At 46.7% G+C, this 24,249-nt stretch overlaps 1 protein-coding gene across 1 annotated transcript in view; it reads right to left on the reverse strand.

The window, feature by feature from the left end:
• The window catches only part of Sspn (sarcospan), a 93,422-nt gene that overhangs the window by 43,429 nt on the left and 25,744 nt on the right, over positions 1 to 24,249 (reverse strand). Inside the window, exon 2 of the mRNA XM_075982283.1 lies at positions 6,022 to 6,827. The gene's annotated coding sequence lies outside the window, so the exon portion shown is untranslated. The remainder of the gene's footprint in view (positions 1 to 6,021; positions 6,828 to 24,249) is intronic.

Genomic DNA, 24,249 nt, shown 5'->3' on the forward strand with positions numbered 1-24,249 from the left:
TTTGGAACCCATCCTGGAACTAGCTCTTGTAAGCCAGGCTGGCCTTGAACGCAGAGATCTGCCTACCTCTGCCTCCCCCAGAGTGCTGGGATTAAAGGCGTGTGCCACCATCACCTGAGGTGACTGTGAATTCTTAATCCCCCTGCCTCCACTTCCTAAGCGCTGGGATTACAGGTATGCACCACCACACCCAGGCCCTGAATTTAAAAGCTCTTCTAATAGTGTCTTTGAGGCCCCCAGTGAGACTCCATGTTTTGACTACGTGTCTAGGGGTGTTGAGCACTGTAGACAGAGATGCGCAGTTGCGACCAGGCTATGTTTAAGAGCTACTATTAGCACCTGCACTGTGCTAGGGCAGGTGGCTACAGATCTGATCCCCCCAGTAGAAGGCACAGAACAGATAGTAATCCCAATTATTCCCGTTTCTGCATGCCTTCATAAGCAGCGTTTAGGACACCCTACAGAGTGAAGCTGCTAAGAATTAGTCCCATTGGGCGCGGAGTTCAGACTTCCTTTTGTACGGCCACCTTAACATTCAGAAACTTTATTCAAGAGGAAATTATGTTTCCAAGATGTTAATAAATGGCGCCTCTTCCTAGGCGGGTTGAAATGGCCAAGTCTAACTTCCTGCTGCCCCCTCAGAATTCAGAACTAATTACCGTTTGCTGCGCCCATGCGCGGTGCTGCGCCCATGCGCGGTGCTGCGTCCCTGCGCAGTGCGGAGGTATTTAGTCAACGAGACGCAGCACACCTAACGCTTTTTCTAGACACCAGTGAGGAAAAATATGGCTCACAGATTATGTCAGTAAGTCAGAAGCAGAACCCAAGGCACACATTCAGTTCCCAGTCAGGATGCCCTGATCCCTGCCACATTCACCAGGGGCCCAGTGCAGCCCAGGAAGGTGACTATCAATGTTGGGGTCACAGAACCCTGAGGATTTCCAGAAGGAACAGACAAAAGCTGATATTAAAACAGAAGATGATTTCCACTGATGAGGACAGCCCAGCAAGAAAAACAAACAAACAAAACCAAAAAACCAACTTGTGTTTTCTATGTAAATCTAATAAAAATCACAGTGGGGCAGCAAACTATAACTAATTATTTGTTCATCTAGCGTAGCTCCTAGCTGGGCCTCGCGACACTGTTCCTGGACACTGCTGAGAAGGGAGCAGGTTCAAGGCTAGGGTTTAAGGGAGTACGGGGACCTCTGCAGAGGAAGACCAAGCATTTGTCTGTCACATACGCTACCGCACTACCACTGTCCCAGCCAGTCTTCCCATTGCTGTGCTAAGACGCCACGGCCAAAAGCAATTTAAGGAGGAAAAGGTTTATTCCGGCTTACAAGCTTCCGGTCACAGTCTATCACTAGGGCAGTCAGGCAGGGAGCGAAGCAGAAGCCATGGAAGGACGCTGCTTCTGGCTCGCTCCTCCTGGCTTACTCAGCTTGGCTGCTTCTGGAGGACCCAGGACCATGTGCCCAGGGACATCACCACCCCAGTGAGCTGTCCCACCCCGCATCAATCTCTAATCAAGAAATGCTCCCGTGGGTTTACTCAGAGGCCAATCTATGATGCACCTTCCCAACTGAAGGTCCCTCTTTGTAGGTGACCCTAGCTTGTGTCAACTTCACAAATAAACTAAACAACACATCATCTCCAGGGTTAAAGAAACGGCTCTGAAGTTAAAAGCCCTTGCTGCTCGTGCAGAGAACCCGGGGTCAATCCCCAGCACCCATATTGGGCATCTCACACCCATTTTTAACTCCAGTTCCAGGATTGAGTGCCCTTTTTCCATCCGCGAGCACTGCACACACAAGATGCACAGTCATACATGCAGATATGTGTGCACACCAATGCACTGTTAATAAAAGTCAATAAATTTGTGGAGCCACCTCTTGCTGATGGAACAGGGGCAGAAGAGAAAATTACCTATGGCTAACAGAAGTACAAAGCTGTAGTAAAATGTCTCTCTTGTTCTGGCTTCAATCTGAATGGTCCTTCAAAGCCAAAGACCTTGTTATTTACCTCGGGCACTATTGGGAGATATGAAGATTTTAGGAAGTGGGGCTGCACAGCGGGGAGGAGGGTGTGTCCCAGGAGCGTGACCTTGGAGTAGACACTGGGACCCCGCCCCTCCCTGCTTTCTGTCACAGGGAAGCTGTTTCTGCCACCACAAGTTCTTGCCGTGATTGACAATGCCACCACAGACTGAAAGCAGCAGAGCCAAGTGGCCTTGAACGGCTTCTGACACCTTGACCAAAATAAAAAAAAACCCTTAGCTCCTTTGAAGTTGGTTTTCTTTTCTCCCCCCTCCCTTTCAGGGAGATATTTCCACATTGCTTGTGTGCTGAGGACAAGCTGATAAAGATGCCTTCAGGTGTGTGCACAAGGGATGGTAATCCTCAGACGGACGTCTAAGCAGGAGAATCTCTGCAGGGGAAGGTCTCTCTCTGACTGAGACAGGTGGGAGACCCTAAGGCAGAATGCCTTAGTCTGTAGGGGTGCCAGAAGGCTGCTGAGACAGCTCTTGCCTTTGGGGATCTTCTAGAGTATGTATTAGAAATTGATGCCCTCTGGAATGTCCCTCGGAGGCCATCTTGAACTACTGCCCCTCCCCCCAGCACTCGCAACTTGGGGTTTCATGCCCTAGTTAATAATCAGCACACTGTTTTTGGTCTTTTTGAGACAGGGTTTCCCTGTGTAACAGTCCTAGCTGTCCTGGAACTAGCTCTTGTAGGCCAGGCTGGCCTCAAACTCACAGAGATCCTCCTGCCTCTGCCTCCTGGGTGCTGGGATTAAAGGTGTGCACCACCTCCGCCTGGCCATCGGCACACCGTCATCTGGGGGTGTTTCTGTGTCTACAAAGCAGCCTGGCTGCCTTACTAAACTGGAGTTTCAGCCCAAATCAGAGCTCAAATGCTGTGTAGATCACAGATTCTCACTTGGGTGTCTTTCATGAAGAAGTGTCTAAAAAAAAAAGGAGGAGGAGGAGGAGGAGGGAAAAGGGAGGGAGGGCATAAGGAAGGAGGGAAGGACGGAGGGAGGGCATAAGGAAGGAAGGAGGGAAGGAAGGAGGGAGGGCATAAGGAAGGAAGGAGGGAAGGACGGAGGGAGGGCATAAGGAAGGAAGGAGGGAAGGAAGGAGGGAGGGCATAAGGAAGGAAGGAGGGAAGGACGGAGGGAGGGCATAAGGAAGGAGGGAGGGAGGGAGGGAGGGAGGGAGGGAGGGAGGGAGGGAGGGAGGGAGGTGTTGGATAGCAATTTCCTCAGAGGTTTCACACCTTTCATCCTGCAGGGAAGCTCATCAAGCTTCTGAAGTAAACAAATCAAAGGCTTCTGGAGTCTCTGAAACTGAACAGACTCTTTAACACCCCCCCCCCATGTACATAAGCAGTAAGAACTGTTGGGAGATACTCGCAGATCAGACACCAGGAGGGGTCCAGTTATCTGGAAAAGATGGTCTCCTGACTGTGGAGCCCCTGCCGCTGTGCCTTGCACTCCACATTTTCCATCTTGACCCATTACCCACACTGGGGTGGACTTTGGTGGCACAGCCGCTTTTGAGTGATTTCGCTCCTGTAAGGGACCCAGCACACTCACTGACTGACCGACTGGACTTTCATGGGTCCCTTGCTTTGGCTGTTACTGGTTCCCTGTCTGGGATGAACAGATATTTGTTCATATTTCCATAGCAACAGTGTGATACAACGGGAAGGGAGGGAGGGAGGGAAGGAGGGAGGGAGGGAGGGAGGGAGGGAGGGAGGGAGGGAGGGAGGGAGGGAGGGAGGGAGAGAGGGAGGGAAAGGAAGAAAGGAATGAACTAGCTGAACTACCAAACCATGCACCAAAGGATGCCTCTGAAATGAGAGGTTCCGCATCTCGGTCCATGCCAAGTTCAATGTTGACTTGCTAAGACTACAGATATTCAAGAACCTTCAGAATTTCTCTTGGGGAACTGTGATAATTATCAATGTGGCTTTTGTTTATTTTTTTAAATGGTGATCACTAACCTAGAGCAGAGATTTAAAATGAGAGGAGAGAGATACTGACTTCATCCCTGACGCCTAAATGCTCTCACCACACATTCTCAGGATCTGACCGCTAAGATGAATGAATGAATGAAAATATGAATGATCCAATGCTTCAGATCGCCAGTTTCCCATGACCTCACTCCCGGCAAATGTCAGTGCTGACTGCAAATCTGCTCAGCCCGCACCCAAGGCCTCTCCTGCTTACTGCTAAACAACATCCATCATCCCTCCTGTTAAGTCCATCCTCTGAGAACATCAGAAGCCACGGGGGGGGGGGGGGGGCCAGGGAGATGGCTCAGCGCTCAAGAGCACATACACCTCTTGCAGAGGACCAGAGTTCAGTTGCTAGCAATCAAATGGTGGCTCACAACTGTGAAGTCCAGTTCCAGGGATCTGACCCACTCTTGGGGCTCTGCAGGCACCCACGCATGTGCATGGTCTACACACACTCATCGACATTCAAATTCTAAAAAATTAGTACAAATCTATTTTAAAAACAGAGAAAAATGCTGGAGCCATCAGCACTCAAAGGCAATTCTTAAGGAATGATTTAAAAAATGATTTGAGTGACAGCCACGTTGTGCCAGGGGCATGCCTCTCAGACCAGCTTTGCACATCTGCATTCTGTTTCCTAGGGTCAGTCTTTGAGTTAGTTTCCAGATCACCCCGCGTCACCTTCTCAGAACTGTCCCAGGGGCAGACGCCAGTGCTCTGGATTTAGTTGATGGATTTCTATCAGGTGATCAATTTTCTGGCCAAAGGTGATTACTCCACTGAACAAGTTGGGTTCAACTGCCCAACAAAGTACAAAAGCAACTAAACCTTGGTCTATAATTAGTGTCTCCACTTTCACAACCGAGTGCTCTTAGATAACACTGCCCATCTGATCGCTTTTATAAACTGACTTTCATTTCCTGAAGAAACGGCGTTTACTAACGTGTTCTCACAGGGCACTCCGTGTTTTGAGCCATTAGTGAGAAAACAGGACTATAATATTACCTGGTCTTAAAAACAAGACGGGGTGGAAGGGCCACAACTGTCAACCAATCCCCTCCAGCGATGAGAAAGGCCTCCACCCTGACCCCAGGTGATGCTCTTCCAGGGTGTTTGCTGTTCCCCTGGCTCCAAGTAAAAGACAACAGAGTCCTGATAGACAGGGACCACAACAAAGGAGGGGTTCCCTCAGTGGCGGTAGAGCAGCTACCAGAGCAGCCTCTTAGACCAGAGAAAGACTGAAGACTGCCTGACTTCCCAGACCACGGTTTCTTCCCTTAGGACTGGATGAGAATAAGTGTTGAGCGTTGAACACTCAGCACAAGTGTGAACCTCACCAAAGAGTCTGTGCCAAGGCTGACGCATTTGATCTCCTGGCAACACTGGCTACGGAGCGTTCTAGGGGGTACAGTGAGCTCAGTGCTGGGGGAACTGGCAGGCAGCGGGACATTTTTGTTTGGTTTTGTTTTTATGAGAGGGGTGCTCACGATCTAGACCAAACTGGTTACAATCACCCTACCTCGGCCTCCGGGATGCTGGGTTACAGGTGTCTGCCACTGTACCAGTGTGAACGGGGACTGCTGCTCATTCATTTCCTGGCCACCCAGACCCAAATAATCACACAAAAACTGTATCAATTACAACATTATGACCAAAGACTCAGGCATATTCCTAGCTAGCTCTTACATTTTAAGTTAACCCATTTTTCATTATTTTATGTTTTACCACGAGGCTCATGGTTTGTTACCTCTTGCTTCTTGGGTGGCTACATGGTGTCTTCCTAACTCCGCCTTCTTTCTTCCTGCATTCAGTTTAGTTTTCCTGCTGACGGTATACTCTACCCTGCCATAGGCCAAAGTGACTTCTTTATTAACCAATGGTAATAAAACATATTCGCAGCAGTCAGAGGGGAATCCCACATCATGCCTTTCCATTTATTGGAGTCTTTTGCCGAGGCAGGGTCCCACCCTACAGCTCAGGCTAGCTTAGAACTTACTATGTAGCGTAGGCTGAGGTGGAATTCATCGAAACCTTCCTGGTACAAGCTCTGGAGTGCTGGGATTTCAGACAGGCATGTGTCAGCTCACCTGGCTCTCTTGGAAATGTTATTGCTTTCTCTCCGGAGGAGCAAACACTTAAGTAGCTAGCGAGTTTTTGTCTTCATTTGTCTTCAGTTGCTGTGTCCAGCAAACACCTGCTGCACCCTCGCACACAGAGCGGTGCTTGGGTTCCTCAGCGGAAGTTGAGCCCCTACCCTTGTGGGAGATGATGAAGGAGTCAGAAGGAGCTAAAGTGTGCGTGTCTAGTTTCCTCCTCTTTCTTCCCCAAAGGTCTCACGGACCTTTCAAGTTTCAGTGCGTCTTAAAATAGCGCCGCCGGTATCCTAGGAAATAGACCTGGACGTAACTGTTTAAGCTGACGTCAGTCGCGTCTGCTTTCTCTTGGAGAGGAGTGCACTTCCTACTTACTTGCCTGCTGATCTCACGCCTTGGGGCTTGTGCTCTGTGTGTCATTTTGTAGGTCGGGACTTCTGGAGGTAGTGTGGGAGGTGACACGCAGGCCTCATCCTGGTTGCCGCTCCTGACGAGGCTCTCTGAGCAACCTAAAGTCGAGAGGTGTCAGGACGCTCCGCTCGATGTTTCAAGAAAAGAAGTCTTGCCGTCATGGGCCCGATCGTGTGAACAATGTTCGGCACCTCCTGCTTGGATTCTGCGTCTCCCGGGGCCCATTGCGTGGCCTTCCCCCTTCACACCGCCTTTCTTCTTAGCAGTTTCTGGATTTGTACACACCTCCAGGGAGACACTGGAGAAGGAAAAGAAACACAAGTTCGTCAACTTCGCCCAAATCCACTCTTCATCTTCCCAGGATTCTCTGGTTCCAAAGCAGGCCGTAGGAGCATCGGGTGGTCTTGGGGGAGATGAGACAGCCTCAGCCAGAGACCCACAGGACCCATCTCACTGAAACGTGGCTGCAGAGGGGGTATTTTCCTAAAGGTACACATGAACACATGCCTGCTAAGACAGTTCAGTGGTTAGGGGTTTTAATGCCTAAGCTGTGAGATTCATCGGGGAAACATACAACATTGTACATGTCTGTGTGAGCATGACCAGAAACAGCTGGGTGACTCCTTCACTAAGCATGGCTTTTTACAGTTGTTTTAATGACTTCTGACCACTGTACTAGCACAGTCCCATGGGGCCTCTTTGGAGGCATTTGAGCCCAAGGCTGCACTGTAAAATCAACCTTTCTGATCCTGGATCTGTAAAGCTACTGCAATACACTGGCAGGACTCTCGTTGACTGACATGTTAGGGAATAAGGCCTCCTATGCACATGTGGGAAACAGCAGGCCTCTGGAGAAAGAGACCCACCCTGCTCTGGACTCCTCCGGCCAAATGACCATTGCACCATGTGCTGTGGGTCCCTCCTCCATATTTAGAAAGAACCAGCGGATCACTGTGAAGGAGATCCAGCCATAGGCGAGACCTAATCTTTTCTGCCCCATCTCCGTGATCTGACTCACTCCCTGAGTTCTTGTGATGGACATGTTTACTGTCCCGCCTCTCTCCCGGAAGACCCGCGTCTCTGCAGGGCAGATGATTTAAACCAGCCCAGATAACCACGCTGCTGTCAGGTCTTTACAGGTCTTGTGTCTTCAGGTTCCTCAGAAGACATTCAGGTTTTCATCCCACACCAGACTCAGGGAGAACGTAGCAGGTACCAGGCTCACTAGAAACCTGACTGGAACATGTCAGTGGGGCTGGAGGGGGTGGGAGTGAGGGTCGAGGCGGGTGGGCATCTCCCAACTTCCTGGGTCTGTGTTCAGAATCATAGCTGCACCTGACCCGGACTCCGTTCCATTTGCTGTTCCCTGCATCCAACCTGTCCCGTGTCACTGTTCCTGTACTTTTGTTATTCTTTGACAATTTCATATGTATTTTCAATGTCCCTTGGTCATTGTCATTCCCCACGCCCTCCCTCATCACAGTCCCACAGGACCGTTTCTTCTCTCCACCCCCTTCTCCAGTGCCCCCTCCTCTTTCCAGTCATGGGTTGTGCTTTTGTTACCCCGAGTTTAATTAGGGTTGCTCACATGAACACGGGTGGGAGGTTGCTTACTGGAACAAAGACTACCTATAGTGGCTCTACCACTGAAGAACATCCCCCAAATTTTAACCAAGGAGTTCAGAATTTGCTCTTCATGTCTTTTTCTAGTTTCCCCTCCATCCTCACATCTCCCCACTCAAGCTGGATGACACCCCATATCTGCATTGCTACCGCATACCCGTTGGTCCACAGACCTTAACTTGCCCGACTGTGCAGCTAGGGCTCTTACCCTTGGCTAGCATTTGCAAACCTATTCCAAGCACACAAGTGCCCTCTCTTACTCTTAATGGTGATGTATATCACATGCACAAAACGTTATAGTACATAGAGGGAAATGTAAGATTGGATGGGAGGTCTGAGGGTTCCACTTCACCGTCAGCTTGGCTATATTTGGAATCTTCTCTTGGGGTCTTTACCACAACGCAACACTGCTGAGCTATTCAGATTCTTTAATTACCTGTATGTGTTACACATAGCACTGCATCTCGTAAAGCAGATCACATACAGATACACAGTGTGCTTTCCGCACACCCCACCCCTGCTCCTCCCTTGCTCCATTAGAACGTCCACTCTACCCAGGCTCTCTTCCTACAGTGGTGCTACCTTCAAGGCTCACAGTGAGAAACTTCGACTTTATTCTTAAGGTCGTAAAAACTATGCAAGAACTTGGGGAGCAAGTGAGGCTCCTGGACTTGTGTGGTGAGGATGCCCACAGTTACAGTGTGGACAGTGGACCTAGAGGGGAAGAAGGGCAGCAGGGTTGCTCGCTAGGAGGCCACCATGATGGTCCAGCAGTACAGCGGCGACCGCGACAGAGTAAACAGAGCAGAACTGGAAACCAGAGAAGAGGGAAATCATTCTGAAGTATTTATCATTTTGGGGGTGCTGCTCCCACGACACAGGACAAGGTACTAAGCAGTGGCATTGAAAGAATCTAGGTCATGAAAACCAGCTGTTTACAGAGGAATGACTACCGTTAACCTGGACAAGCAACTAAGACGGCAATAGCAGAGACTAAAGAGTTTGGTTATTGTCCTTGTTTTGTATGTGGTATGCATGCTTGTATGTATGTATGCATGTTCATGTGTGTTGTTTCACGCACAAGTGTGTGTGTGTCCACTCATGATGTGTGGGGGTCAGAGGTCACTTCTCATGTTAATGCAGGGTCTCTCACAGTCTGGTACTCTGGGCATTCCTGGGGTTATAGATGGACTACCATGCCCATCCATCAGTCACATGGGTGCTTGGGATTCGAACTCTGATCCTCATGCTTTCAGGCACTTTACTCACTGAGCCAGCTCCCTGGCCCTGAAACAGACTTTTAATACAGAATTTACTGCATCAGCATGCTCAGAAAAGGGCCACAGGCAGGCCTCGATTCCAATGTAGACACAGACTGCCTGACTGGCTTTGTTTCATTTGTCTTAATTCGATGGCTGTGGTGTCACTGTAAGAATTTAGTCTTGTAAATAGCTAAAGACCGTCACCCAGCATCAACTCCCCCTTGCATTTATGAGTCACAAAACCAGATGTTCTAGGAGCCACCTAGTGAATGCAGCTCTTCTATCATATGACAAACCCACAGAGTTACACAACACTAATTCAGATTGAGACAGCTAAGGGAAACTGTATGTGTAGAGGCTCACGGCTGGAGCAGGAGACCACAAGACAGAAACAGACAGAAGGATCTGTAAGTGGAAAGAGGAAAAGCAGAGGAAGAGAGCGAGCAAGAGCAAGGGAGCAAAAAAGAGAGCATACACAAAGAATTTCCAGATCTGAATTGTTTCTGTCTGAGAATAAAAACAAATTTTATACTTACACTATAATGTACTTCTAAAATTATTAGTTTTTATCACAATCTTCAAGTTAAAAATAATCTCTATGGAATCAACACCCTTCACAATAGCCACAAATAGCATAAAATATCTCGGAGTAACTCTAACCAACCAAGTGGAAGACTTGTATGACAAGAACTTTAAATCTTTGAAGGAAAAAATTGAAGAAGACACCAGAAAGTAGAAAGATATCCCATGCTCTTGGGTAGGCAGAATTAACATAGTAAAAACGGCAATCTTACCAAAGACAATCTACAGATTTAACGCAATGCCCATCAAATCTCAGCAGAATTCTTCACAGACCTCAAAAGAACATTACTCAACTTCACATGGAAAAGCAAAAAACTCAGGATAGCGAAAACAATCCTGTACAATAAAAGAACTTCTGGAGGCATCACAATCCCTGACTTCAAACTCTACTACAGAGCTACAGTATTGAAAACAGCCTGGTATTGGCATAAGAACAGACAGGAAAACCAATGGAACTGAATAGAAGACCCAAATATCAACCCACATGTCTTCAAACACCTGATCTTTGATAAAGAAACAAAAAATATCAAGTGGATAAAAGAAAGCATATTTAACAAGTGGTGCTGGCATAACCGGATATCAACATGTAGAAGAATAAAAATAGACCCGTATCTATCACCATGCACAAAACTCAAGACCAAATGAATCAAAGAACTCAACATAAAGCCAGCCACACTGAATCTTATAGAAGAGAAAGTGGGAAGTACACTTGAACACATTGGCACAGGGAAACAGTTCCTAAATATAACCCCAGTTGCAAAGACACTGAGAGAAACAATTAATAAATGGGACCTTCTAAAACTGAAAAGCTTCTGTAAAACAAAGGACACTATCAATAAGATAAAATGACAGCCTACAGAACAGGAAAAGATCTTCACTAATCCCACATCAGACAGAGGTCTGATCTCCAAAATATACAAAGAACTCAAAAAATTCGACATCAAAAGATCACATAATCCAATTAAAAAAACAAATGGAGTTCAGACCTAAACAGAGAACTCTCAACAGAGGAATCTAAAATGGCTGAAAGACACTTAAGGAAATGTTCAACATCCTTAGTCATCAGAGAAATGCAAATCAAAACAACTCTGAGATTCCATCTTACACCTGTAAGAATGGCCAAAATCAAAAACACTGATGACAACTTATACTGGAGAGGTTGTGGGGTAAGGGGAACACTCGTGCATTGCTGGTGGGAACGCAAGCTGGTACAGCCCCTTTGGACGTCAGTGTGGCAATTTCTCAGAAAATTAGGAAACAACCTTCCTTAAGACCCAGCAATACCGCTGTTGGGTATATATCCAAAGGATGTTCAATCATGCCACAAGGACATGTGCTCAACTATGTTCATAGCAGCTTTGTTTGTCATAGCCAGGACCTGAAAACAACCTAAATGCCCCTCGACCGAAGAATGGATAAGGAAAATGTGGTCCATTTACACAATGGAGTACTGCACAGCAGAAAAAAATAACGACAGCTTGAATTTTGCAGGAAAATGGAAAGAGCTGGAAAACATGATTTTGAGTGAGGTAACCCAGACCCAGAAAGACAATTATCACATGTATTCACTCATAGGTGGTTTTTAAACATAAAGTAAAGAAAACCAGTCTACAAATCACAATCCCAGAGAACTTAGACAACAGTGTGGACACTAAGAGAGACTCACATAGATCTAATCTACACGGGAAGTAGAAAGTAGAAAAGACAAGATCTCCTGAGTAAATTAGGAGTATGGGGACCTTGAGGGAGGGTTGAAGGGAGGAGGGGAGAGACAGGGAGGGGAGCAGAGAAAAATGTAGAGCTCAATAAATATCAATAAAAAATAATCTCTATGAATTATGCACACTCGAACTTCCCATTATGGACTAACAGTTCGAGCAAACTGTCTCATTAGAAGACACTTATTGAACTATTATTTTGGAACCCACTCAGCTTTTCTATATAGCTGAGCACCTAGATGTACCAGTTATAAGTGTAACTATGGTGATGTAGTAGCGCACGCCTTTAATCCCAGAGCTCAGGAGGCAGAGGCGGGCAGATCTCTGTGAATTTGAAGCCAGTCTCATCTGTATAGTGAGTTCCAGAACATCCAGGTCCACACAGTGCACTGCTGCTCTCCAAATCAAAAATCTTCTCAAAACATACAGAAAATTAAAATAATAAGATAAAATTTATGATGAACTATGCACACAAATAAATAAGACGAGGTAGATAGTGAGGATGAAAAGAAAACTCACAGACTGGGAAGAAACTTGAAAAAAAAACCCTAAAATGATAAAGAACCTAGACCAAAAATACTCAAAGAATTCTCAAATTCAGCAATTTACAAAAGTGATCCAATGAAAATAAGCACACGGTTTGGACGGAACCCTTGTGGAAGAAAGCAGATGGCCAGTCAAGAGCTGAAAAATGTTTCCTAACCCACCGTACACAGACGCAAACTGAAACCACAGTGGGAAATCACTCCAGGCCTCCGAGACCAGGCAGGGACTAAAGAGAAGGCACGGTGGTAAAAGCAGATTCCTGCACACGCATGAGGACCTGAGTTCAAATCCCCAGCACCCATGTAAAAGCTGAGCGTGACTAAAGTGCACCTACAGTCTCAATGTTGGAGGAAGGGGGAGTGGGGCTTGCTAGTGACGTCCTTACTCCAGATCCAGTGAGAGAGCCTGTCCAAAGGGCAACGTGGTGAATAGTGCTAGCACACCTGGACCTCCTCTGGCCTCCATGCATACCGTCACACAGGCACACGCACGCGTGCACGCACACACACATGCACACACACACACCTTACCAAGTGGTACGTCGTTGACTGTCAATCACACTCCCTATAAAGCTATCCATGGAAAATCACAGGAAGATGTGGTCAGTATTTGCAGTTTAAGTAGAGTTGGAAAAACGATCAATGTTTAACCAAGGTGATATTTAGAGATCACTGTGTGTGCAATAAGGGAGTGATGATGCCCCCGAAGTCTGCGTTCAGTCTCAGCCAATGCCTGGCGTTTTTCACGGTTCCTGCAAGGAGTTTTGCTGGTTTACTTTTGTTTTGTATTTACTAGGCTGTAACCGAGGCATGTTTACTTTCATGGAGACCAGTTTAAGCAGTGCCATTCCCCGCTACGATGCTTTCTCTCTGCCTCATCTAACCAGGATGGTCCGGTAGAAACCTGTCAGCTTAATCCAGAAACGCCTGGCACTTCTGTTCCACTCTGTTTCTGTGATGCCCCATGTCTGCCTGGTCTATGGCATTATTTAAACAAGTCATCATTTTCTCACCCATCCTTGAGGGCACCGTTTAGATTAATCGTCCACAGACAGGAGCCATGGCCGGCATAATAACAGGAGAAATAAAAGTCCATGGCAATATATTTTAGTGTTCTGGGATTTTATTTCCAAATTTATCAAAATATAAGATTCTAAGATAGAGTATCTTACACATCGATGCTTGAAATAACTTCCCAAGAAAAGGACATGGGCTTCCCGTCCAGCATATATTAGTGTGTGCTCCCAAACCCTACAGAAAGAGCCTTAAAGAAGAGAAAAGCTTGGAACAAACTTAGAGAAAATAATAAGGCACCTGTGAACATCCTGGCAGGGAAGTGGCCCTGGGGAGCCCCAAAGAGAAGGGCTACAGCTGAGGCCAGAGTCCAGGCTCCAAGTGGGGGAGCACTAGGGAGGTACTGGGCTCTGCAGCTTCAGTTTTGAGAGGAAAGAGCTTGGAAATGGAAAGACGGGAAGAATGGGGAGTGATGGGGAGTCAAGTCAAAGCAGGAACTCAGTTTGTTACCGAGAGCAGCAGTTTATATAGGTTAAGTGGCATCATGTGATGCGGAGTACCTCCAGCCAATGAGAGACAACCAAGCATCCCTCTGGCTGGAGGGGCATCTACCTAGATTTTGCTATCTCATTTCCGCTCTGCAGTTTTGAGACTATCCATTAAACTTGAGCCAGGCTTTTCTCTGTCCTACAGGCCTGAAGGTACAGGTCCTGAGATAATTCTGGCCAAACACCTCCCCCTTTTTGTTTTATATCCCACCCCCTAAAATCAAAGCACAATGATAATATACATACGTACATACATATGATAGGTATATATATACATCGAGATGTCATAATGAAACCTACTGCTCCGTTACTAACTCTAAAAATTATTATCAAAAGTAAAGAAATGACAGTTCACACCCCATAGTGAAGCTTCACCCATGGAAGCTGGACGTCACCCCATCTGCAGGTCTTCCATTGCCACCTCTTTGTCTAAGTGTGAGCAATTGCCTAGATATCACAGAAGTGTCCAACCAGTCAGGGGCACAAACCACAGGGGTCAAAACAGCAGCTGCCAAAGGGAACCAGTTAACATGCGCGTAGAATCAGAATGGGAACATTGCCCAGAGAGAGGGACAGTCATGACAATAGCATGGTTCATCAGATTCAGATAGAGAAGGGTTAGCTGAGCCCAGAGGTGGTGGTGGTGGTGGTGGTGGTGTTGGTGGTGTTGCTGGTGGTGGTGTTGCTGGTGGTGGTGTTGCCGGTGGTGGTGTTGGTGGTGTTGCTGGTGGTGGTGTTGGTAGTGGTGGTGGCAACAGAGGCAGCAACCATAGTGCACACCTTTAATCCCAGCACTTGGGAGGCAAAGTCAGGCAGCGTAGCAGGTTATTTCTTTGACACCACCAAGCTGCTCCGAAACCACGACATGGAGACTTTCTGTTAGTTACGAATGCTTGGCCTAGCTTAGGATCATTGCTCTTTTAACTTAAATTGGCCTGTTTCTCTTTATCTACCTTTTGCCTTGGGGCTTTTTACTTTTCTTTCCATCTGTGTATCTCTTACTTTCACTGTTTCTCGTGTCTGGCTTCTGGTGGCCCCAGATGTGTCCCTCTCCTCCCTCTTCTCTCTCCTCTCATTCCTCTCCCAAGCCTAGATCTGCCTATCCTTTCTCTGCCTAGCTATGATGGAGGAGGGTCATCTTTCTATCTGTTGTTTCATTGGTTAAGTAATAAAGAAACTGCTTGCCCTCTGATAGGACAGAAAATTAGGTAGGCGGAGTAGACAGAACAGAATGCTGAGAGAAAAAAGCTGAGTCAGGAGTCGCCATGATTCTCCCACTCCGGGCAGACGCAGGTTAAGATCTTTCCTGGTAAGCCAGCTCGTGGGCTACACAGATTGTTAGAAATGGGTTAGATCAATATGTAAGAGCTAGCCAATAAGAGGCTAGAGCTAATGGGCCAAGCAGTGTTTAAAAGAATACAGTTTCCGTGTAATTATTTCGGGTAGAGATAGCCAGGTGGCGGGAAGCAGCGTGCCCATAGCTATTGGCTGTTCAGCTCTTTATTAGACCAATCAGGTGCCTTAGGCAGTCAAGGCAAAACAAATGCAACACATCTTTACATAATTAAACAAAACCCGAAAGGGTTGACTGTAAGTAACTGTGCTGTTGTTAAGAGCCCTGGAGAGCCAGCCCGGAACACTTGAATCCCATCTCCATCACTTAAAGTGGCTTCTGGCCATGCTACTTAGTCTTAGTTTCTGCATCTGTAAAATGCTGGTTAACAATTCCTACTCAAGGAGCTCCCATGTTGGCGATGCCCCATGGTCGGCATGGCAGCAGAAGGTACACCATATTTAATAGACAAGCACATGTCCACTCCTTAATGGCTCTATTGGTAAAAGGGCAGAGATGTTGCTCCCAGAGTCTCCCCCATATGGTTCATAGTTGATATTAAGGATAGAATAAAGACTCCCGAATGGAAAGAGGAATTTTCTCAATAAATCCATATTCAATTTATTCTAAAGCACAGCCAATAGGACCCTGCATCGAAGCAGATTCTCTAGATTATTTGGAGTCAGCAAATCATAAGCCACAGGGAAAAATTAGAGTAATGATGGGGCTAATTAAAGACCCAGAGGTGAAGCAAGCGGTGGGGTGCTCTGCCGATGTCTTACAGTGCCTTGCTGCTGTGAAAGCGGCTCAATCTGCTAATCAACCCACTTGTTTTCATCTCAGGAAATACAAGGGTACTCAGAATAGCACCATGTTCCAAACCCTGCTTTGAAGTCAGAAAAGGAAGCTGGTTCATTAATGGCCCAGGACAGTTCCTAATTAGGGCCATTGGAATTAATGCATGCATTTGACGATGAATTTCTTGGTTCAGCTTTGTACTAGTTTGACACTGACAGAGAGAGAATAATCCACGCTAGCTCATCCTCATCAGACTCCCATCTTACTGCACACAATAGGGGCAAATGTCCTCTCACACACTACACAGTCAAACGTACATATAAATACAGTTACTTAGGCCATGCCAGAGGCTCAGTTGGCAAAATGCTTGCTTTATAAGCATGAGAATCCAAGTTTAGATGCCCAGCACCCACATAACAAGCCAGGCACAGTGGCAAGTGCCTATAATCCTAGGACTGGGGAGACAGAGACGGGGATCCTGGGACGAGCGGGCCAGCTAGCCAAGATGAATCAGTGAGCTTCAGGTTCAACAAGAGACCCTGTCTCAAACAAACAAAGTGGACAGGAGTTGAGGAAGATATTCGACCTTGAGCTCTTCCCTCCACACATACGCTCACACACGCTCATACCCAACACACACACTCACATGCATCGCAACACACACAGCTGTTAGACACACCACCCCACTCTGTAGAAAGCTGGGCAAGCACTGATGGCCCTGTTGCGTCTTCAGAAGTTCATCTTGCCCCTCATTCCCACTGCTTCTTAGAGGTCTTGGCTTTTGCCCAAATGCTCAGCATTGAAAACTCGTTTCTCTACATCAACGCCCTCTCTCTATCCTTGGAACCCCTCCCCAGGGCATCTGAGGACTTCCAGTCCAGTATGTAAGAGACAGATGTGAGAGCCAAAGTCACATTTTCGGTTTTAATTACTATGCCTATGGAATCCATGAAACAAAAATATCTCTGATTTACAAGTCTCATGCTCAAGGACAGATATCTCTTGAAATGTTGGAAGCTACTGTTTAGGGGAGATCACAAATCGCTTGTTTTCACCCCTTAAACAGATTTGTTTGACCTGTCTGTACTGGGTGTGCTTGATCACATGTGAGCAGGAGGTTCACAGGCAGGAAATATGTCAGGATACACAGTCAGCCCGACTGGATGTCGGCTGGAGGTACGTCAGGATATATGCTTGCACCAGACTGGACCTGGTGGAAAATACTCAAACCACTGCAAAACCTGATCTGAGGCCATCTCTGGAAACCTAGAGACAGATCTGGCTAGAGCCCAACCACCTGGCCAGTATTTAATTAAAGCTCACTTCAAATATGGCTTTAAGTTGTGGTAGTAGCCTTAATCTCAGCTAGTGGGGTTAACGTTTTCTGGAGGCCCCAGTGAGATTCACACCACCCACACAAATTCTAGCACTAGACATTCACTCTGGAATTCTGGGGCTAAGGGATCACTTCAGGAGGCACGTGATGTTTCAAAGTTTCGTGACTGCCTTCAGTTCGTGGACTACTGGAGTGAGCTGCCATGCTAGAAAGAAAGCATGACCCTACCTGGGGCATGAAGGGGGTTCAAAAGGACCCCAACATCCTCCCATCCAGGTTCAGCACGTATACCCATCGGGTTCTGGATCTGGTTCTGATTGGAAAGTTTTGTTCCCCAGGGAAAATTTTGTCTGTCTGTGACCCTAGAAAGTTGCATATGCTTGTTTTGTTTTAAAGTTTTGTCTCTCATGTTTTCTGGTGTGCCTGTAAGTTTTGTTGCAAGCATGGATCTGAGACAGAAATGGACTGGATATTTTGGCTGTTGCCAGCTGCCAGTCATTGCTGTTGCCATGGCTTCATTTATGGCTGGGGCTCAGAATTCACCTCTGAGCTCTCTGGTCACTGAATTATGATTAGCAGGCATTCAGAGGCTTTTTGGGCGTAGACAGCATTGAACTTGTTTTATACTGCTCTATTTTATTCGAAAGCTGGCTCTAGACTTGGATTATGGCTTTTCCTTTAGACACGGGTGTATTTGGAAGTTTCCTCTGTGTCCTGTCAGTCTGAGCCACCTGACCCAGTGATGAGTTAGAGAAAGCATAGGAGAGCCGCCAAAACAGACTTGTTTATGTGAACATTCTGCACCTGCAGATTTATACGTTTATTTTGTTGGAGATGGTTAAAAATCTATAAAATCTGAAAAATAAATGTTAAAACTAGTAATACTGGGAGTTGATATCTCTGTATGTGTAATTGTAAAGGAACCATGGGCATGATTCCATTTTGGATTGCTACCATCTTTACGCAGCCACGTATATGGCAGCCATCACGCCATCTTGGATATGCAGGGAACTTTGCTAGCACTTGTTCTAGGAGCACAGACTGTTCAGGGCCAGCCTCAGAAAGCAGGGCAGCATCACAGATATCCCTCAGCATCCCAAGCCCTCCTTCCTGCGCTCTACACCCACACAGAAGGGGACGGTGAGGGTCTGGGTGTCCCAAGACTCCCGGACAGGCTTCAGGCTTCCCTCAGGAGACCCTCCCACAGCTCGGCTTCCCTCAAGGAAGGCCTGCCCTCTCCTTACTACAAATGAACTAAAAAAACCTCTACAAATTCTCTAACTTAGTGCTTGGCAGGTTCATGTTGAAAAAAATTTGGAAAATCTTTCTGGGCAAAACTTGACTCACGTGTTTAAGGTCTTCAAAAAGCCCACCCTGAACTCAGAGGCTCAGCACTGAGCTTTCTCCATCCTCGGCATTCCTTCCAGAGCATTCTCCATCCTCCCGGGGCAGGCGAAACGGTAAATCAGGTAACGTTAAGTATTTGTTTCAAACTCCCCATGATGGCTGTCATTAGTCTCAATCCAGGCAATCTTCATGGTCAACAATAGTTTACATATTCCCTGAGAGCTTCTGTCTGTGAGAGCTGCTACACAAAGACAGAGGCAAAAACTGACTAGAAAGGATTGATTCTTTGAGAGTTTCAAAACTGGAGAAACGCCTGCTGCCTACCGGAATGCTTCTGAGGCATCTCAGACATTTCCTCTGGATTCCAGGGAGATGACCAGCGGACATTTGCTCTTGGATGACCGTCATCACCTTAAATTATTTGCAAAAGGCCTACAGCCCTTTTATCAGCTTATATTCACTGCCCATGGTGATAAGTTCAATAAAGACACTTTCTTTTGATTATATCACGTACTCTGACCACAGTCCCTGTCCCTGTCCTCCCCTTCCTCGCCACCCCTCCTCAGGCCCCTTCCCTTTCCCAGGGAATCATTTCAACCTTCATTGTCACATACACACGGGGGGGGGGGGCGGGAGGCAGAGACAGAGGATGAGAAGGACAGAGGGAGAGAGTCTAGGATTGACACATGACAAAACTGTGATATTTATGTTCCTGAGTCTAACTTACTTCACTTAAAATGATGGACTCCAATCCCAACCATTTCCCCAAAATGCACAATTTTATTCCCCTCTATTGCTAGATAATACGCATTGTGTATATCTACTATATTTCCCCTTCCTAACTCACTTGTTTATGAATACCTAAGCTGAGTCCATGGCTGAGCTATTTTGATAGTGCTTCAATAACATGGATATTTCTTTAAAAATCAAAAAATAAAACTACTATACTGTGTTCAAGGCTAGTATGACTACACAGGAAAACTTTGGTTCACACAAGTGAACCCGGGACTTAGGTCTGCTGACACCTCCCCAGGCCACTTAGAGCAGGCACAGTCAGGGGGCGATGCCTAGGAGACAGAGGGCAGTAGATCTCCTAGCCGGACCCCTTGGTTGTCAGGTGGCTTTCTTGCCAATCAAATGCAAAGTAAGATTGAACCTGTTTTCCAAGTGTGACCACTCACAACACCCAGCTGCCTGAATTGCAAGGACACTACCCTCTCCTGGGAGGGAGGGACTTATCCATAGGAGCTGGTGACAGCTCCGAGCATGCTCAGACCTACCAGGTGCTGTTTGAGTTCCTTCCCTCTCAGAGTGATGGCTTCCCATGGGAGCCCGACCAGAAACACAGATTTGAATGTTTGCAAACATGCTTTTTCATGAAGGTGTCACTTCCTTCAGGGTGCCTGTCCCCTGTGCACACTGGTATATAGTTGTGGTATATTTTTCTAAAAATGTGTTTTGGATCCAGGAATCTAATGAACCATAATTTTCTTTTGAAAGTTTTTCCATTTTCAAAACCACTGTTATATAAATTTTCTCTTCAAATGAATGGAATGATTTTTTTGTGTAGTGATTGGTAAATGGAATTTGTACATACACATATACATGGACATGTATATGCACATATCATCTATAAACATACATACACACATTGACACATATATACATCATAAACACCCATATATAAACATATACCATACACACATGTATGCATACATATATACATCATATACATGCTTACGTGTACCCACATATCATATACATAAATACACATGTGGGCACATATACATCATATACATGCAATTACACACATGTACATATAGACATCATATACACACATACACACTCCTTGCCTCTTAATATTTTAATGACATAATATTTCCCTACAGGTGACAATTATCAATTTAATTCGAAACCATATTTGATACACACATGGCAGGTACTGTTAGCCATCATATCATGTCTAGGGTGCACACTCTTCTCAAAGAGATTTTTACACAATGGCCTTGGTTTAATGAGTCATAAGAGACTCTTCTTTGAAACGCACGCGTCTTCCTCTCGCTCCTCTTCTCTTCCCTTTCTGAATCGCGGTCAGAGCAGCAGGACCCCACAGCCTCTCCTACAACCCGGAATGTCACCCTGATGCTGGTGCTCAATCAAGAACTGGATTTAGTTAAGTTCCCCAGTGTCCTCACGGAGGCCATTAACCTACCTGAGCACAGCATCCACCGCATCTGGGAGGAAAGACAGGCGGCCCTCTGCGGAGCAATGCTGTTTCCTTCACGTGGGAAGCCGTGTATGTCAATCCCACTGGGCTGAACACTGGGCACGGGGATCATCCACTGCACCATTCTGGAATTGTTCAAGTCCCTTACTCCCATCTCTATGGATGCTTCATAGTAACTTCTTAGTGTCCTCCCACTCACTTCCGGTGCCAATGCACTGTTTACTTTGAAAACAAAACAGCTTTGGGTGTTTGCCCCTTTCCTTCTGAGAAACTCCCTGTTGGAGGGCATATCCTAAAACCAAGGGAACCTTACAGGGCCTCAGGAAGTACCTGAAACTTACAAGGCTCCTTTACAAAAGTAACAAGGTACCTCCCCAGGGCTAGAGAACCATAAACAAGCCATGGGGGAGGACACCAAGGCGGAGGCCCCGCCCCAGTCTCACTCCTCCAGGCTGTATAGGGAGCCAAGGCGGAGCCCCCCATTGCTCCCTCATGCTCCCTCCCCGCAGCAGGCTGTGTAGGGAGTACTAGGGACTCCCACACATCCTCCTCACCTCCCACACACCTTCACCCATGCTAAGGTGACCTTTTTGTTTTTGTTTTTTGTTTTTTGTTTTTTGTTTTTTTTTTGGTTTTTCGAGACAGGATTTCTCTGTGGTTTTGGAGCCTATCCTGGAACTAGCTCTTGTAGACCAGGCTGGTCTCGAACTCACAGAGATCCACCTGCCTCTGCCTCCCAAGTGCTGGGATTAAAGGCGTGCGCCACCACCGCCCGGCTAAGGTGACCTTTTTGTAGGAACTGCTGCCACTAAATCACCAGAGACCCTATAAGTGGCCTCTCAGCCACACTTCTATAAGTAATCCCAATAAACCAAGGAGATCACCAGGCTAAACTTGGGTAGATTCTTTCTTTGGTCCGTCATTGATGCTGCACTGGAGCGAACAGACATTTGTTCACATGTCCCTTTTATAAATTCCATCTTCATGTGTCTTTCTTGGCTTTTGTTTTTTATTTGAGACAGAGTGCAACCCCACAGCTCTGGCAGACCTGGTACTCAGTGCATACACCTCAGCCTTCCTGCATCTGGGAGTCCAGCTATCCTCACAGAAGCTCTGAAGCCAACTCTACTTCAGAAAAGAGGCACCTGGGCCTTGCTCAGCATCCCAAAGGGCAGAACACAGAGCTAGAGAGGGAGGGAAGGAGGGAGGGAGGGAGGGAGGGAGGGAGGGAGGGAGGGAGGGAGGGAGGGAGGGGGGCGCTGTTATTGCTTAGATCATACAAGCCCTGGTCAATAAGCTAGCTCATATTTGCTGAATGAAGAGACAGTCTCTTCATGTCTGCTGGTTCCCAGGTTTAGCGGGAGAAAAGCTGTGGGAAGTCTGCTCTCTCATGTCTTTAAGAGACATACATGGATCTACATAGGAAGGAGAAAAAGACAAGATCTCCTGAGTAAATTGGGAGTGTGGAGGTCATTGGAGAGGGTAAAAGGGGAGAGGGGAGCAAGGGAGGGGAGCAGAGAAAAATGCATAGCATAATAAAAACAATAAAAAATGGATAAAAGAGAAATATGTGACAAAGGAGAGGATAAAGATGGCCTTTGTCAGGGACTCTCAGTGACACCCCTGTCTTCCACACTTTCATTCTTTTCACACACCTGATGATTCTTATAACCTTGTAAAATATGACTTTCTATATGTAAGCATACAGTTCTATGCGCTACTCACTACATGCTGTGGGAACTAGGCAGAAGATTTAACAACATACGCACATGATGGAGGAAGGTCATTGGTTAATTATAATAAAGAAACTGCTTGGCCCTCATAGGTTAGAACATAGGTGGGTGGAGTAAACAGAACAGAATGCTGGGAGGAAGAGGAAGTGAGGTAAGACGCCTCAGACAGACGCAATAGCTCTGCTCTCTGAGGCAGATGCCATGAAGCAAGCTGCCAGGTCAGACATGCTGAATCTTTCCTGGTAAGACTGGTGCTACACAGATTATTAGAAATGGGCTAGTCCAGGTGCGAGAGTTAGCCGAGAAGAGGCTAGATATAATGGGCCAAGCAGTGTTTAAAAGAATACAGTTTGTGTGTTGTTATTTCGGGGCATAAGCTAGCCAGGCGGCCGGGGTCCTGGGGACGCAGCCCTGCCGCTCCTATCACAACACACACAGACAGAGACAGACAGACATGGGGACATGGGTCATCCTTGAAACAAGAATGCCAAGAATGCCCCCCTTTTCTTTTATCCTTGAGACAAGAACGCCAACTTTGTTGTGCTCAGGGGCAGCTTATATAGGGCTCTGGCCACGCCCCAGCTCTCGGGATCCTTCAGTCTGCCACTCGCCTGCCATCAAGGTCTCGTGTTCAGAGCAGCTGCAGGCCACTCAGAGCAGGGGAAAATAAGTTGTTCACAAGAAATTCAGGGCCTGGGGGTCCACAGCCCCCAACAATATAAACAAGGAAGAAAAGCAAATGAGTGGGAAAATACTAGCAGAACTGATGTCTTTGACTCAATCACAGCAACCCCTAAGCTGCGTTGTGCCCTCTCCAGTGTTCAGTCTGTGCCGCAATAGTATTCTAGTCCTTGATGTATGCTGAGTACTGTAGTCGAGGGTTTCCTGGTTCCCACAGTTGTTAAGTTCCAAAGGAATCACACAGAGGTCTACATTAACTGTAAATTGATTGGCCTATTAGCTCAGACTTCTTATTAACTCTTTTTTTTCGAGACAGGGTTTTTCTGTGGCTTTGGAGCCTGTCCTGGAACTAGTTCTGTAGACCAGGCTGGTCTCAAACTCATAGAGATCTGCCTGCCTCTGCCTCCCGAGTGCTGGGATTAAAGGCGTGTGCCACCATCACCCGGCCAAACTCTTATAACTTATATTAGCCCAATATTCTTGCCGATGTTAGCCACATGGCTTGATACCTTTTTCAGTGAGGCAGTCACATCTTGCTTCTTCTGTGGCAGGCTCAAAACTTCAGAGGAATGGGCTTCCTTCTTCCCAGAATTCTCCTGTTCTCCTGACCTACTTCTACTTCCTGTCTGGTTGTCCCACCTATACTTCCTTCCTGGCTACTGGCCAATCATAGTTTATTCAAAATATAATTGACAGAATACAGACCATGGTCCCACACCAGAGTACCTCAATGAACTGACTAATAAAGCTATAATCATATAGTTACACATGTTCGTCTAGTTTTCTTCCATTTTAGCAAACATAGGTTTTAAAAACCCACCATTCTCTGTACTCAAAATCCACCAATCCCTGTACTCAAAAGCCCACCAATCCCTGAGCTCAAAACCTCACCAATTCCTGAGCTCAAAATCCCACCAATCCCTAAGCTTTCCCCAAGTGCAGGACTAGAAATCCCACCAATCCCCACCCTGAA

This window comes from Microtus pennsylvanicus, chromosome 8 (assembly GCF_037038515.1).
Source record: "Microtus pennsylvanicus isolate mMicPen1 chromosome 8, mMicPen1.hap1, whole genome shotgun sequence".
Taxonomy (NCBI): Eukaryota; Metazoa; Chordata; class Mammalia; order Rodentia; family Cricetidae; genus Microtus; species Microtus pennsylvanicus.